Source organism: Callospermophilus lateralis, unplaced genomic scaffold, assembly GCF_048772815.1.
Source record: "Callospermophilus lateralis isolate mCalLat2 unplaced genomic scaffold, mCalLat2.hap1 Scaffold_91, whole genome shotgun sequence".
NCBI classification, from domain to species: Eukaryota; Metazoa; Chordata; class Mammalia; order Rodentia; family Sciuridae; genus Callospermophilus; species Callospermophilus lateralis.
Genome location: NW_027517238.1, coordinates 39,364 through 51,687, shown reverse-complemented (window position 1 = coordinate 51,687; position 12,324 = coordinate 39,364). Strand labels below are relative to the sequence as shown.

Genomic DNA, 12,324 nt, shown 5'->3' with positions numbered 1-12,324 from the left:
TAGACCAGACTTGACATCAATTATCATGTGGAGAGATGAGGCTCTCACTTACCCAGAAAAACTTGGTGAATTATCAAGAATAACATGGTCAGGTCACAATCAAAACCAAATTCACTACCTGCCTTCCTCCCCTGGCTCCTTTCACTTATTCCTTTATTTCCCATCTTAGCTAATGGAGGTAAAGCTAGAAAACACACAGATATTAAGATTTAGAATTCAGTTCAAAACTTGACTCTGTCAGTTGTGTGATCCTAGGCAAGTGAGTTAGGGTCTTGAGCCCTTATTCCTCACTTATAAAATGGGGGATAGTAATGCTATATTGTTATTAGGCAGAATAAATAGTCTGCTATGTCTAAAACGTTGGTACAATGGACGAAATGAAAAAAATTGAAGTAATAACAATCATCAAAAATCTTCAGTCAGTGGTTTTCAGAATTTTCCAAGTTGTCCCTAATTTATTGTTACAAAGGATGATTAGAAAGCAAAATCACTTTAAAAATAACGGTTGTTCAGACCAGGGAAACTATCATTTGTCCATCAGTGTGTTTTGACTGAAAAGTACAATAATCCCCATGTTTAGTTATGATTAAACTGAATGTGAAAAGCTCAACTATGTTTATAAGGTTGCTTTAGCAAACTACTCCCTGTTGCCCCCCCACAACTCAGTGTCTCCTTCTCTACTAAATTAATTCATCTCCACATTATTCTCCAACTTAAAACCAAAACCTTCTTAACTCCCCCCCCGCCCCCAATCCTTCTGGTTATGACTCCATTTCTTTATTTCACTTTACAGCAAAACTCAATACTTGTCTGTAACTACTGCCTCCAATTTCTCTCCTCTATTCTCTTTTGAATCTACTCCACTCAGGCTTTCTGCCACCATTTCAGCAATGACCATGATTTTGCTACGCTCAAGTCAGTGGTCAGTGTTCTTATGCAAATTCTCACTAGCATGCAACACAGCCTCTTCTTAAAATGTTTTCTTCTCCTGGAATGCCAGCTACTACTCTGGCTCTCCTGGCCTCTTTGGTCAGGATATCACTTTTGCTACTTTCTCCTCTCTCCAATCTCTCAACCTTAGGAATGCATAAGAGCTCCCTCCTCAAACCTCTTTGCTTTCTTGCCACCCAGCTGCCTGCTTTCATGAGCTCATCTGGTCTAAAGACTTTAAACACTATCCATCTACTGATGAATCTCAAATTTATATCTCTACTTTGAACCTCCCCCTGAATTCCAAACTTCTATATCTAACTGATTACTTGGTTCTTCATGTGGCTGTCTAACATATCTCAAACACAAGTCCCAGACTGAGCCCTTTATGTTATCCCCTAACATTGGTCTCTATCCATTTTGCAGTTGCCCACACCAAAATCTTGGAGACATTCCCTGATTTCACTTTCTTCTCACATCCCACATCCAATCTACAACAAGACCTTGCTAACTCCACCTTTGAAATAAATCCAGAACCTCTTTTCATCAACTCCATTACTGCCACCTATTCTAAACTCCCATCAATGCTCATCTGTCATTAAGAGCCTGATACACAGAACTTCCTACTAGTTGTTTGGAAATTCTGTGGACTTTCTTAACAACAGAAAAGAAAGAAACCAATCTTTTTTAATGAATAGCTTTTTAGCTTAGGGTATAAATTTTATAAACACATACATATACACCCAGACATAAACACACACATATTTAGGCTCTTAGGATTTTTTCCAATAATGTGTAAACAACACAATTAATCATTTAAATAACCCATTTTAAAAGTGCTTTAATTATTTTACAAGAATGCTTATACATATGGATGGATGTTAAATAGTACAAAAAGTTGTTCCAATTAATAATTCATTAAAGAAGTAGCTAACATCAATTTACATAGAATGAACATTAGCTATGAATTAGTCATTACATAATTATAGTTGAAAAGCTTTATTAGTTACTAGTATTGAGAAGTTGCCTAGAAATTGGCAAGAATTTCATTACACTCTTTGACATTACTTCCAAACACAGGACCACACTACATGGAAATTCGAACACCAGGAAAATTTAGATAGCAGAAAGTAGAAAAAACAGCCAGATGCCAATCATAAGTTTGTAATTACTTACACTGTGAACTCCTAAAGCTTTCCAGACTGTGAAGCTGATCACACCAACTCCACACCAGGCATAAATTTTTGCCCAGAGTCCCAGCCAAGAGCTCTCAAGGCAAGGGAAGACCAGCTCTCTGGTAAGGCAGCTATAGCCATGCTTCCCTGAAATGAAGACAGAAAGGATTGGGTAAAATGATCAATTCAGAAAGGATAAGAAAGCTGGGAGTGTTTGAAATGATGTAAGCATCATGATGCTAGGAGGCCAGGCCAAACCAAGGTCAAATAGCAACTTCACTACTTATTAAGTCAATATCTCTGATTGACAGACATTTCAGCATACAAGACACTGTGCCAATCTTCTTCCCGAAAAAAACTCAGAACATTCCATGAGATTTCTCTATTCCCCAATCATTGGCATTTTTATTAGAATAACATTAAAATAATTACCTAATCTGATAACAGCAGATTATAACATCCTGTCTTTCATTTGGAAAGAAAATTCTATTTATTTGTGTCCGCTTCTTTTTCAGAAGAATTTTCTTTATATTGCTCAACCTATTTCTTAGAGCCGCTTTTTCTTATGCATGTTTGGCTGGAGATTGCTAACACTGCTCCAGCACACAGAAAGCCTACACTTTGTTGATGTGCATCCCTGTACATAGCATCATGACTACATCTACTAGGTATGCAGTGCTTATTGACTGGCACTTTTTGTAGATATTCTTAGACCTAACCAGGTCACCAACACATCCTTCTTTAACCATTTTCCACAATACAAACAATATTCTCTCCATCTCATTCCTTGTCCATGTTGCTGTAGTTTCAGTGTGGTTCCCTAGACACCTCAGATCTCACATAGATGCACTCCCTGGCTTTTAATTGACCTGATTTTTGCCCAGAATTAACCAAATGTTATTTTACCAGGGTCAGTTTAAGTGCTTTAGCCTTAATATTAATTTAGAAACAAAGATTAAAAACCATCATTCCCCTGGGAAGGACAGAAATTGGCCTATGCATATATATATTTTAAAGTCTACATTCACCCACATTTGTTTTACTAAATCAAGTAAAAAAGAAACTGCATGAAAATAAATCTTAATGATACATCAATATTCACATGAAAATCTTAATTTTGCCTTAGACTTTTTAAAAAGCAGGTCATATTTGTGTAATATCAGTCTCATAAATTATAAAATAAAATTAGTTATTATTAGTCATACTATATAAATTATGCTTCTGAAAATGAATTTTTGTGGCAACTTGATGTTAAAAATTAATCTTTGAGTTTTAAAAGTGTAGACCCAAGCTTTTTCCTCTAGGGGAAAATGCCAAATGACATTCACGCACTCCATTCAAATTTTTCAAAATGAATGTTGACTGACTTGCTTCAGGAAAAGATTAATTTGCCAAAAAGTGAAAGCACTTTCTCTCACTGCCATTTTTTGTTTTAAAAAACAGGGTCTTACTAAGTTGCTTGGGGCCTCACTAGGTTGCTAAGGATGACCTTGAACTTGAGATCCTCCTGCCTCATCCTCCTGAGTCTTAGGATTACAGGCATATGTCACTGCACCTGGCTTCATTTTTTTTAAAGTAAAACTAAGGCTTTTGTATTTGGAAGTTGAATTTAACAAATCATACTGCAGTTACAGTAAAACACTAAGGAGTATTCCCAAGATAAAACAAAAATGATTTTCTAAGTGAAAACTCAGTATTTATAATACTTCTATGCCAGAACATATGTATATTCCTTATCTTCTAACATTTACCTAGTAGCCTCTGAGAATTAATAATCTATTATTCATACATGTAGGAACTACCAAGAGCAAATTGTCAGAATGCTAACTGCATACTAATGAATAAGTCTACATTTTAGTTTTTTTTCAGTATAATTCTAGGATTTTACATAAATCAAATAGATTTTTTAAAAAGAATGTCCAATCTAGTTTAATTTCCCCTATAAAGCATTCTTATCTAATATCAAATTTTTATATTTACATCACAGAATAACTTAATAATGTATGCAAAATACATTTAAAAGGTATTTTTTATAATTTTTCAGAAGTTACAGCTATGAGAAAGATGAATGATAACCTGTCCTTTTAATCTACTTGTTACATAAATGGATCTTGAAATAACTCAGTAATGTGATAAAGTTGTTCCATGCCATAACATTTATAAGTAAAGGCACTGAATTACTTTAGATAAGCAAATTTCACATTTATGTATATATTAATAGAAATATACACACAAAATTTCACTCATATAACCTTGCAATCTTTTTATGAAACTGATATGTGAAAAGAACCAGTTTTAGAAATAAAGCTTGGTCATTTAAATAGATAAAAGAAGCTCAAGAGTGGACTCTCTGGCCATCTTAGATGGCATTTTCCTGTTTATTCAAAAAATTACAAAGAAAAACAACTGTGCTTACTTAGCCCTTATTATTGTTTTCCAGTTTCCAGCTTTCTAGCATAAGACACAGCTAAAAATGAAAATAGGTCACTAAGGAGCTGATTATCTGTCTGAAATAGAAGCAGTGTAGGTAGCCCCTAGCTGAAAAGTTGGTCATTAAAAAGTCCTAGCCCCTAGCTCAAAAGTTGGTCATTAAAAAGTACTTTTGGGTTACAATCCTGTGTTATAATAAATACCTACATTCCCAGGTTAGTGGATAGGAGTTTATGTGAATAACAATATTACTAAGTGGTATGATTTATTCCCCAGAATTTATTTCCCAGAAATAACTGAAGATAGAAAAGTACCATGTCCACCAAGTTGCTTGATTCACGTGTGCCTCAGTTTCTTGCTCTTTAATGGGAACAACACACAGTAATATCGGCTCATAGGGCTGTGTGTTGGTTAAATGGGTAAAGCCTTTAGAATAACAGCTGGCACTTGGCAAGTATTCAATGTTTGGAAAAATAATTATTATAATAATAGAAGATGTCTAGGTGGTGGGTGACCTTTAAGTTCATTGCCTCAGTGATACTCTTACATTGGTGCTTGCTCAATACACACTGATTAAATGCGTGCTCCAGAACTTGAGTTCTTCCACAACCCATTTTAACTCTCAGAACATGGAAAAATGGTAATGCTCTGATTCCATTGTTTCCCAGAGGGAAGCAGAACTTACATATTTAACCATCCAGAATGGTGGTTCTCAAACTTTCTGGGTCTCAGGATCTTTTTATACTTAGACCTAAAAGATTTTCAGTTATGTGGGTTATATTTACTAATATTTAATATATTAGAAATCAAAACCAAGAAGTTCTCAAGTTTTATTCTTTTTAAAATAGAAACAAATTTTACATTCTTGCTAATTTTTTAGATGCCTAATCCAATAAAAAAGAGAACTGGATTTTCATGTCTGCTTCATGTTGCAAATTTTTTTTGTTGTTGTTTTGGTTAAACTATATGAATAAAATCTGGCCTACAGATATATGGCTGGGAAAGAGAGAAGTAATTTAAAAACTTTCCTTTTTTATAAAACTTGACAAAACTCCTAACTCAAGGTTAGTTACAATATGGAATCTGAAGTCATGTCAATGAACTTCTTTGTAATTTATTACATTAAAATATATTAGTCTATTTTGTACTTTGTCCATGAATACATGATTACTCAGAAGATACTGATTTACCAAGTTATATACATATTTCAATTACTGATATGATTTATTAAACAATATATTTTTTAAAACATCCTTAATATCACCATAAAAATTCTCATCAGTAAAGTTGCTGACCACTAAGTAGGGGTTAAGCCCAGGATGGCAGATAAGTTTTCTAAAACCTAATTTTAACTGAAAGTTTGAATTTTAACAGTGGAAACACAGGTTCATATTTTTCACTCCTAGGAAAATGTCTTTCATATACCTCCTTCTAAATAACAGTTTGTCAGTTGTTCTTTCAAATAAAAATATTCCATAGGAAAAGTGGCCCGTTCAGCTGGCAACTCAATCACACACTGCTTTTCCTAGAGAAAGACATCTTGCCTCAATGTTAAGAAAAACTGTATGAGTATTTCCCATTTCTTCTCACAATTCAAATGTCATGATTTACTAAAACTAAAATTTTTACTGCTTGGACAATAACATTCTTATGTAATGTTTGTTTGTTTTAATTGCAGATGTACTGAAATGAAAAACCCAAAAATGACTATTAGTATGATTTTCTGCCACTACGGTGACTATGCCAAGGCACAGCAGTTTCACTGTCCATTACTTCCATACCATGAGTGCAATTATGTTTGAATAATCATGAAGAATTTGAATAATATTCAAATAATCAGAATTTGAATAATTCTGACCTTACAGGCCCACAAAAGGGTTTCAATCACCAGTGTTCTCTGGATCAGTCTGCAAACCACCATCTTAGACCATGAAGAGCATATGTGATGAATAAATCTAAGAACAAAACAGAATGCAAAGTTGTAAATATGTGTAGAATCTCTAGCTTTCATCAGATTCTTAAGTCTGTGAGCTGAGGGTTAACATAAAAACACTTCAGCTTACAAATCAACCAAATTCTACTGTTAAAGCACCACTATTAAATTTTACTGCTTTCTGCCACAAGATATATTTCTGCTCTAAAAATATTCAATTACAAAGGGAGAAAATGATCCATATGGTTCTTAGCGATAATTTGAGTTGTTCCATGTAAGCCCTCATAGGGAATTTAAATGCTTTAAATTTGGCTCTTGTCATTACAGTGTCCAGAAGAGTTAAGTATGAATGCACAAGATAAGAGAAAGCAAATCCAAATGGTTTAAGATTTTTCATGCAACACTCTTCCTCAACAACGGTAATAATCTGGGTGAATATTTAATCTGTGTCCACCTCACTAGACTCTAAGATTCCTGAGTGGCAGAAGTGTTGTTCATTTTTTATCCTTTGCACCTAGTTAGTACAGTGTATGACACATAAAAGTTTCCAAGTAAACATTTGTTAAAGCAATGAAGTACTGAATAAGTCAAAAGGGGCGGGAAGAAGAGATGGAACAATACAAAGACATGAATCTACAAGAAAACTCAAAGAAAATTCCTCATAAGTGAAGGAAATGAGGTACACAACACCAAAAAGCAACTGTGTCAATCTTGCTAATAAGTTAAGGATATTTTGCTTTAAGTATGTTACAATCATTCAACTAGTTTCTGAGCATCTAAATTATTTTCTAGGGGCTGGGGCCATAGCAGTGAATGAACCTCCTGTTTAAAGAGCCAACATATTTCTCACTGACACAAGGATGCGCTTTATTTCAGTATTACATCTCTGAAACAGAGATCCTACTGCAGTAAGTATCAAGAGCTTAACTGCCATAATTTTTCTAATAGTACATAAAATATTGAGACCTCTTATACTAACAGTGAGTTACCTAAATTTAAAGGCATGTTGTGACTTATACCAGATAAGCTTTCAAAGTCTTGTTCTGCTAAAATTTAAAAAACCACGAATCAAGCACTTCTTTTTAAATGAAAATGAAGACCATCAATTAATTTGTAAATTTCTTTAACCCATGTGGTATACTCAGACTTACTTCTTAAAACAATGAGAAAGGACATCAACATTTCCTTTACTTTTTTATATAAAAAGATGCCATTTATTATAAACAATAACAATGCAAAGAATGGATCTCAGTGTCACAAACCTTATTGAACCATTCAGGGCTTTTCTTTTTAGCCAATGATAGTGTGGTAACAAATCCAGCCAACATTCCTGCTGTGGCAACAGAACCAAGGAAAATTCCACCTGCCAAGAGTTTGGGGGAGGGGAGATTCAAATTAAAAAAAAGAAGAAACAATTAAGTTCAAAACAAATAAGTTTCAGATACTTTTTAAGTTACATTCAAAATTACTTCTGAAATTCGAGAAATTATGGCCAAGTAGCTGTTGCCGAAGGTAAGCGGCAGCCTCGGGTGAAGTGCGCCCGACCTCAGGACCTCTGCTTCCAGGGGTCATTCCGGGATGCAGTTCCTTGCCCTCTCCGCGGGCGGCGGCATGAAGTTTCTCACGGGGGTAAAGAGAGCGAGTGTAATTAGAGCAGGAGAAAAACTGCCGAGGGGATGGGGAAATGCAGCCCGCACGCGAGGAGCGATCACGGACCCGCCTCCCGGCTCCGGCCGCCTCCCCCAGCCAGCGGTTCCCTACCCCGCCAAATCCAGGGGCAAGGCCGCGACGTGGGCTCTGAGTGGGATGCCTAGGGGAATGACCCTGGGCGCAGGCCAGGCACCGCACCTCCCCACGTCACACCTTTAACCAGGAAAAGCCGATCGTCCGTGGGCGCCGGAGTCTCCAGATGAGAAGGCTCGCCAGACCCAGCGCCCGCCGTCTCCCTGTCTAAGTCTCCACCACTGCGTACGGCGCCAACGGGGCCCGGGTGGAATCTAGAGCAGGGCGGAGGAGAAAGGTTCCGCTGCGGCCTCACCGTGAAACCTGAAGACGAATCCGGAGTATGGCCGCTGTCCCCAGACCCTCGCTTCTCCTGGTCTGGGCGGGAAAGATGCCAGCGCCGCCTGCAGTGTCCCCTGCCCCGCACTGCGGTCTCCCTGGGAGGGTCACTCGCCTTCCCCAAGGTGACGATCGCTGACTTTAATCATTATTTTGTCTATTGAAAGAATGATCGACCCTAACTCTAGGGGGCAGTGAGGGGTCACAGATTAGCCAGGAGCACGGTCCCCTCTAGGTGAGACCCGGGGCTCGGTTTTCTGACACCGTGTCTGGTGATTTGGCCCGCGCTAAAATCCCGCGATTCTAAAGACAGGCTTCAGTCTTTTCTCTGTACTTTTCTGAGAAATTTTCTGTCCTTTTGATGCGAGTGACCGAATTTACTCCTGGAAGACAGCCACTACAGCCCAGCGAGGATGCCTGGCAAGATGACTGCGTCAGCGCTGGGACCCAGTGAGGACCGCCGAGGCCCAGGCAGGGCCAGCCACGTGGGCTCCGGGGCGCCCCAGCGCTGCTGCGGAGCGTGGACAGCTGGCAGACAGGCCTGGACTTCACAGCCTAGGAGGCGGGGAGCCAAATGGGCATGGATGGGTACATGGCTCTTGAGAGGACAGGTCTAGTGGTCAGTAGGAAACCTTTTCAGCCGCTGGGAGACTCATGACATCATTTTTCCGAATGAAGCAGCCTGTCTGCCGTTTGGGGTTTTGTTTTTTTCCGGATCACTTTAGGGCGTGGGTTTCTTGAGGATGGGGATGCGGATCTATATTCATTTTTACATTCTCTGGCTCCCAGTTTATTACTTGGCCACACATAGTAAATGCATGTCTGATGAATGACTACATGAATGCATTAAGATTATCATTATGATTATTTTAACCAGTTAAATGCATCTACCAACTCAAACATGAGTTCAGGTCCTAAACCACTTTCTCAGTTGTGTGAAATTGGATTATTTAGTTTCTCTATACCTCAGTTTCCTCATTTGTTAAATACCTACCTTGGAAGGGTTGCAGTGAGAAGTAAATGTATATAAAGAAGGTAGCATAGTGCCTGGCACAAACACTCAGTAAATGTTCTCTCCAATCATTACCACCATTGATTTCCAATGGCTTTCCCCTCAGAATTGCCTATGGAGATTGTAACAATTACAGATACCCAGCTTCCACCACTGGAGATGATGGCACTGAAGGTCCCGGATAGGGCAAAGAATAAAAGCTGCATGAAGGCACTAGTGATCAGCCAGGATTGAGAAATACTGCTCTTTTTCTGTGTGGATGAGATCCCACAGAATATATTTGACCTTTAGATTCTCTGAAAGTAAGATGCCAGGGTCTGAAAGGGTCCTTTATCTCTTTTATCCCTCCAATCTAAGTGGTTTTCCTCCACCATGTGTTCCGACCATGAGGTCCTGCCTCACTACAGGCCTAAAAGCAACAAGGCCAACCTATTATGGACTAGAACTTCTAAAACCATAAGCCAAGTAAGCCTTTTCTCTTTTAAACTTCATTATCTCATTATTTGTTATAGTGATGGAAAGCTGATCAACACAGTCTGGCATTGCCCCAAGTGCTTCTAATACAGTGTCTCATTTAATCTTCTCTTAAAAACTCAGAAAGAACAACTTGCTAGAGGTTATGCAGCTTGCTGTTAAGGGGTGACACTAGGATTTAAAAAGAGGCTCTTCCTTATCCACTGGGCCAGTGGTCCTTACACTTGAGCTTGATGACTGGAATCACCCAGAGAGGAATGTTAGACACAGATTGCTGGTCCTAGTTCCAGAGTTTTCAATTGAGTGGAGCCTGAAAACTCACTTGTCTAGAAGTGCAGGTTCCTTCACTCTCTCCTCCTTTGCTGTCTCCCAGTAGAAGCACAGAACCTTTTTGTTTTAAGGATTGTATTGCTCTTTACTATATGAAACATAAGGGAGATAATGAACCTTCAAATCTAGAGAAGTTGCAGAGTTCTGTGATCCAGAGTCTGTTTGTGTTTTGAGAGCAACTACAAACCCTGAGGGACCCATCTACTTTTGTAATGGAGTATGTGGCTTCATACTAACTCCCTGATCTAAACCACAGTTTCCCTCTTTTCTACTTGCAAGCTTGTTTCCCAATACACTAGCACTGAAAAAGTAAAGCAAAGCAGTGGCTACTCTTGAGCCTTAGGGTAAGTCATTTGCATTTAGAGGATCCCTTTTGGGTACAAACTACAGGAGGGACCAACTGTTCCTTGGAGAGGGTGCATTTGTTTGCCGGGAGAGATTTCAGCCCCCATTCCACACCAACGCTAGGTACTTGCCTTGTACCAGGTTCTGGGAGATGGTGTTTCCAGAGTCTCAGAAGCCTTAAACCACAAGGACAGGACCTGAGATTAGGACCACATTCCAGGCATCCCAAGTTGAAACACTGAAAGAAAACATTTTTTTAAAAAAGATCTTTTTTCCCAAGGTCTCACATTTCCACAGTGCACGCAATTAGGTACTTCAACTGCAATCAGATTAACTGGCCTGCTTCAGGAATTTCAAAATCCCACTTAGACTTGTTCTGTGGGAATGCATAATACAAGTTCTAAACAGGTGACTTGCAAACATTCAGAGCACAGTCTTTGCAAAACAGAGACTTTAGTTCTAAAATAGCAAGACAGAGTATTTTCAAGTGTGGAAACCAGAGATTAGGAAATTACAGAGCTTTGGTGCTGCATGCAATGCCGGCAGGACTATCACTTCAAAGTAAGCTTGAGTCCCTTTTAGGAAAAATGTAATAGAAATGTCTTGCTGCAGAGAGGAGGCTGCTGGGAAGGCAAGTTTATCAGAGATAGACACTGTTGCTATTTTGGTGTTTGTTTTGAGTCAGCTGAAAAGTCCCCACCAGACATGCATCTGACCACATTTTTATTTCAAAATTTTTGGTCCCTGTAGATTCTATTTCAAATTTTGACAGCTAGAAATCTATTAGCATTACAGTTCCCAGGATTCTGGTAGCCCTTGCTCTAGCTGGTTTCACACACTGTTGGGCCTTTTTTTCCCATCAATTTTTAAAACATTTCTTTGGAGATTCACTTACTCTGTGTTTAAAGTATGAGTCTGAATTATTTTTAAAATGCTGTAAGGGTCACATATTGGTCAAATCATTCTCACTGCTGCTTGACAAAAATATAGTGCAGAGGTCTTTAAAGTTATTGTCAAATTAAGTGCATGCATAGAAGACAAAGATCTGCTGGATTTCATGCTCACACAGGTGACCTGGAGGGAAGGGAAAGGTGAGTTTTCTATCCGTAGTTCTTCTATTTTCTGCCTTAATTAGTGAAATGTTAGCCAAAGCAACATTTTCACTTATTTCTGGAAAGTCAAAAGCATTTTAACATGAGTCACTTATTACTTTTGTAAGAAGGAAAACAATAAAATACTTCCAAAATATATCACTTTATTTAAAAGACAGACTTTCTGATTGAAATAGAAATATTATGTAAGGTTTCCAGGGTAGTTCATCAATCTCTCCAGCAGGATACCCAGTGACAAGATTCTTGGAAGGTGAAGAAATGAACAAGAAGCATTACATCATAAGGAGAAAGTCTGTGCTGTCCAGAGAGCCTATGTGCCTTCTGCAATATGCAGCTGTTGGGCCTCTTGGATTCTTCCCAGATTCTGTGCAGGGTCCCCAGAGCCATAGCTACTTTGGAGTGCACTGTGCTACAATCAATACAGTGCAATATAAATGGTAAGCATGAGAATAATTCCTCTGGGTGAGCTGAAGCTAGGCTTCCAAAGCAGGAGTCTCATTACTCACTTGCGGTATCTCATTA

General features: G+C 38.4%; 1 pseudogene; it reads right to left on the bottom strand.

Annotated features, from left to right (window-relative positions):
* The window catches only part of LOC143641212 (transmembrane protein 242-like), a 62,224-nt pseudogene that overhangs the window by 18,282 nt on the left and 31,618 nt on the right, over positions 1 to 12,324 (bottom strand).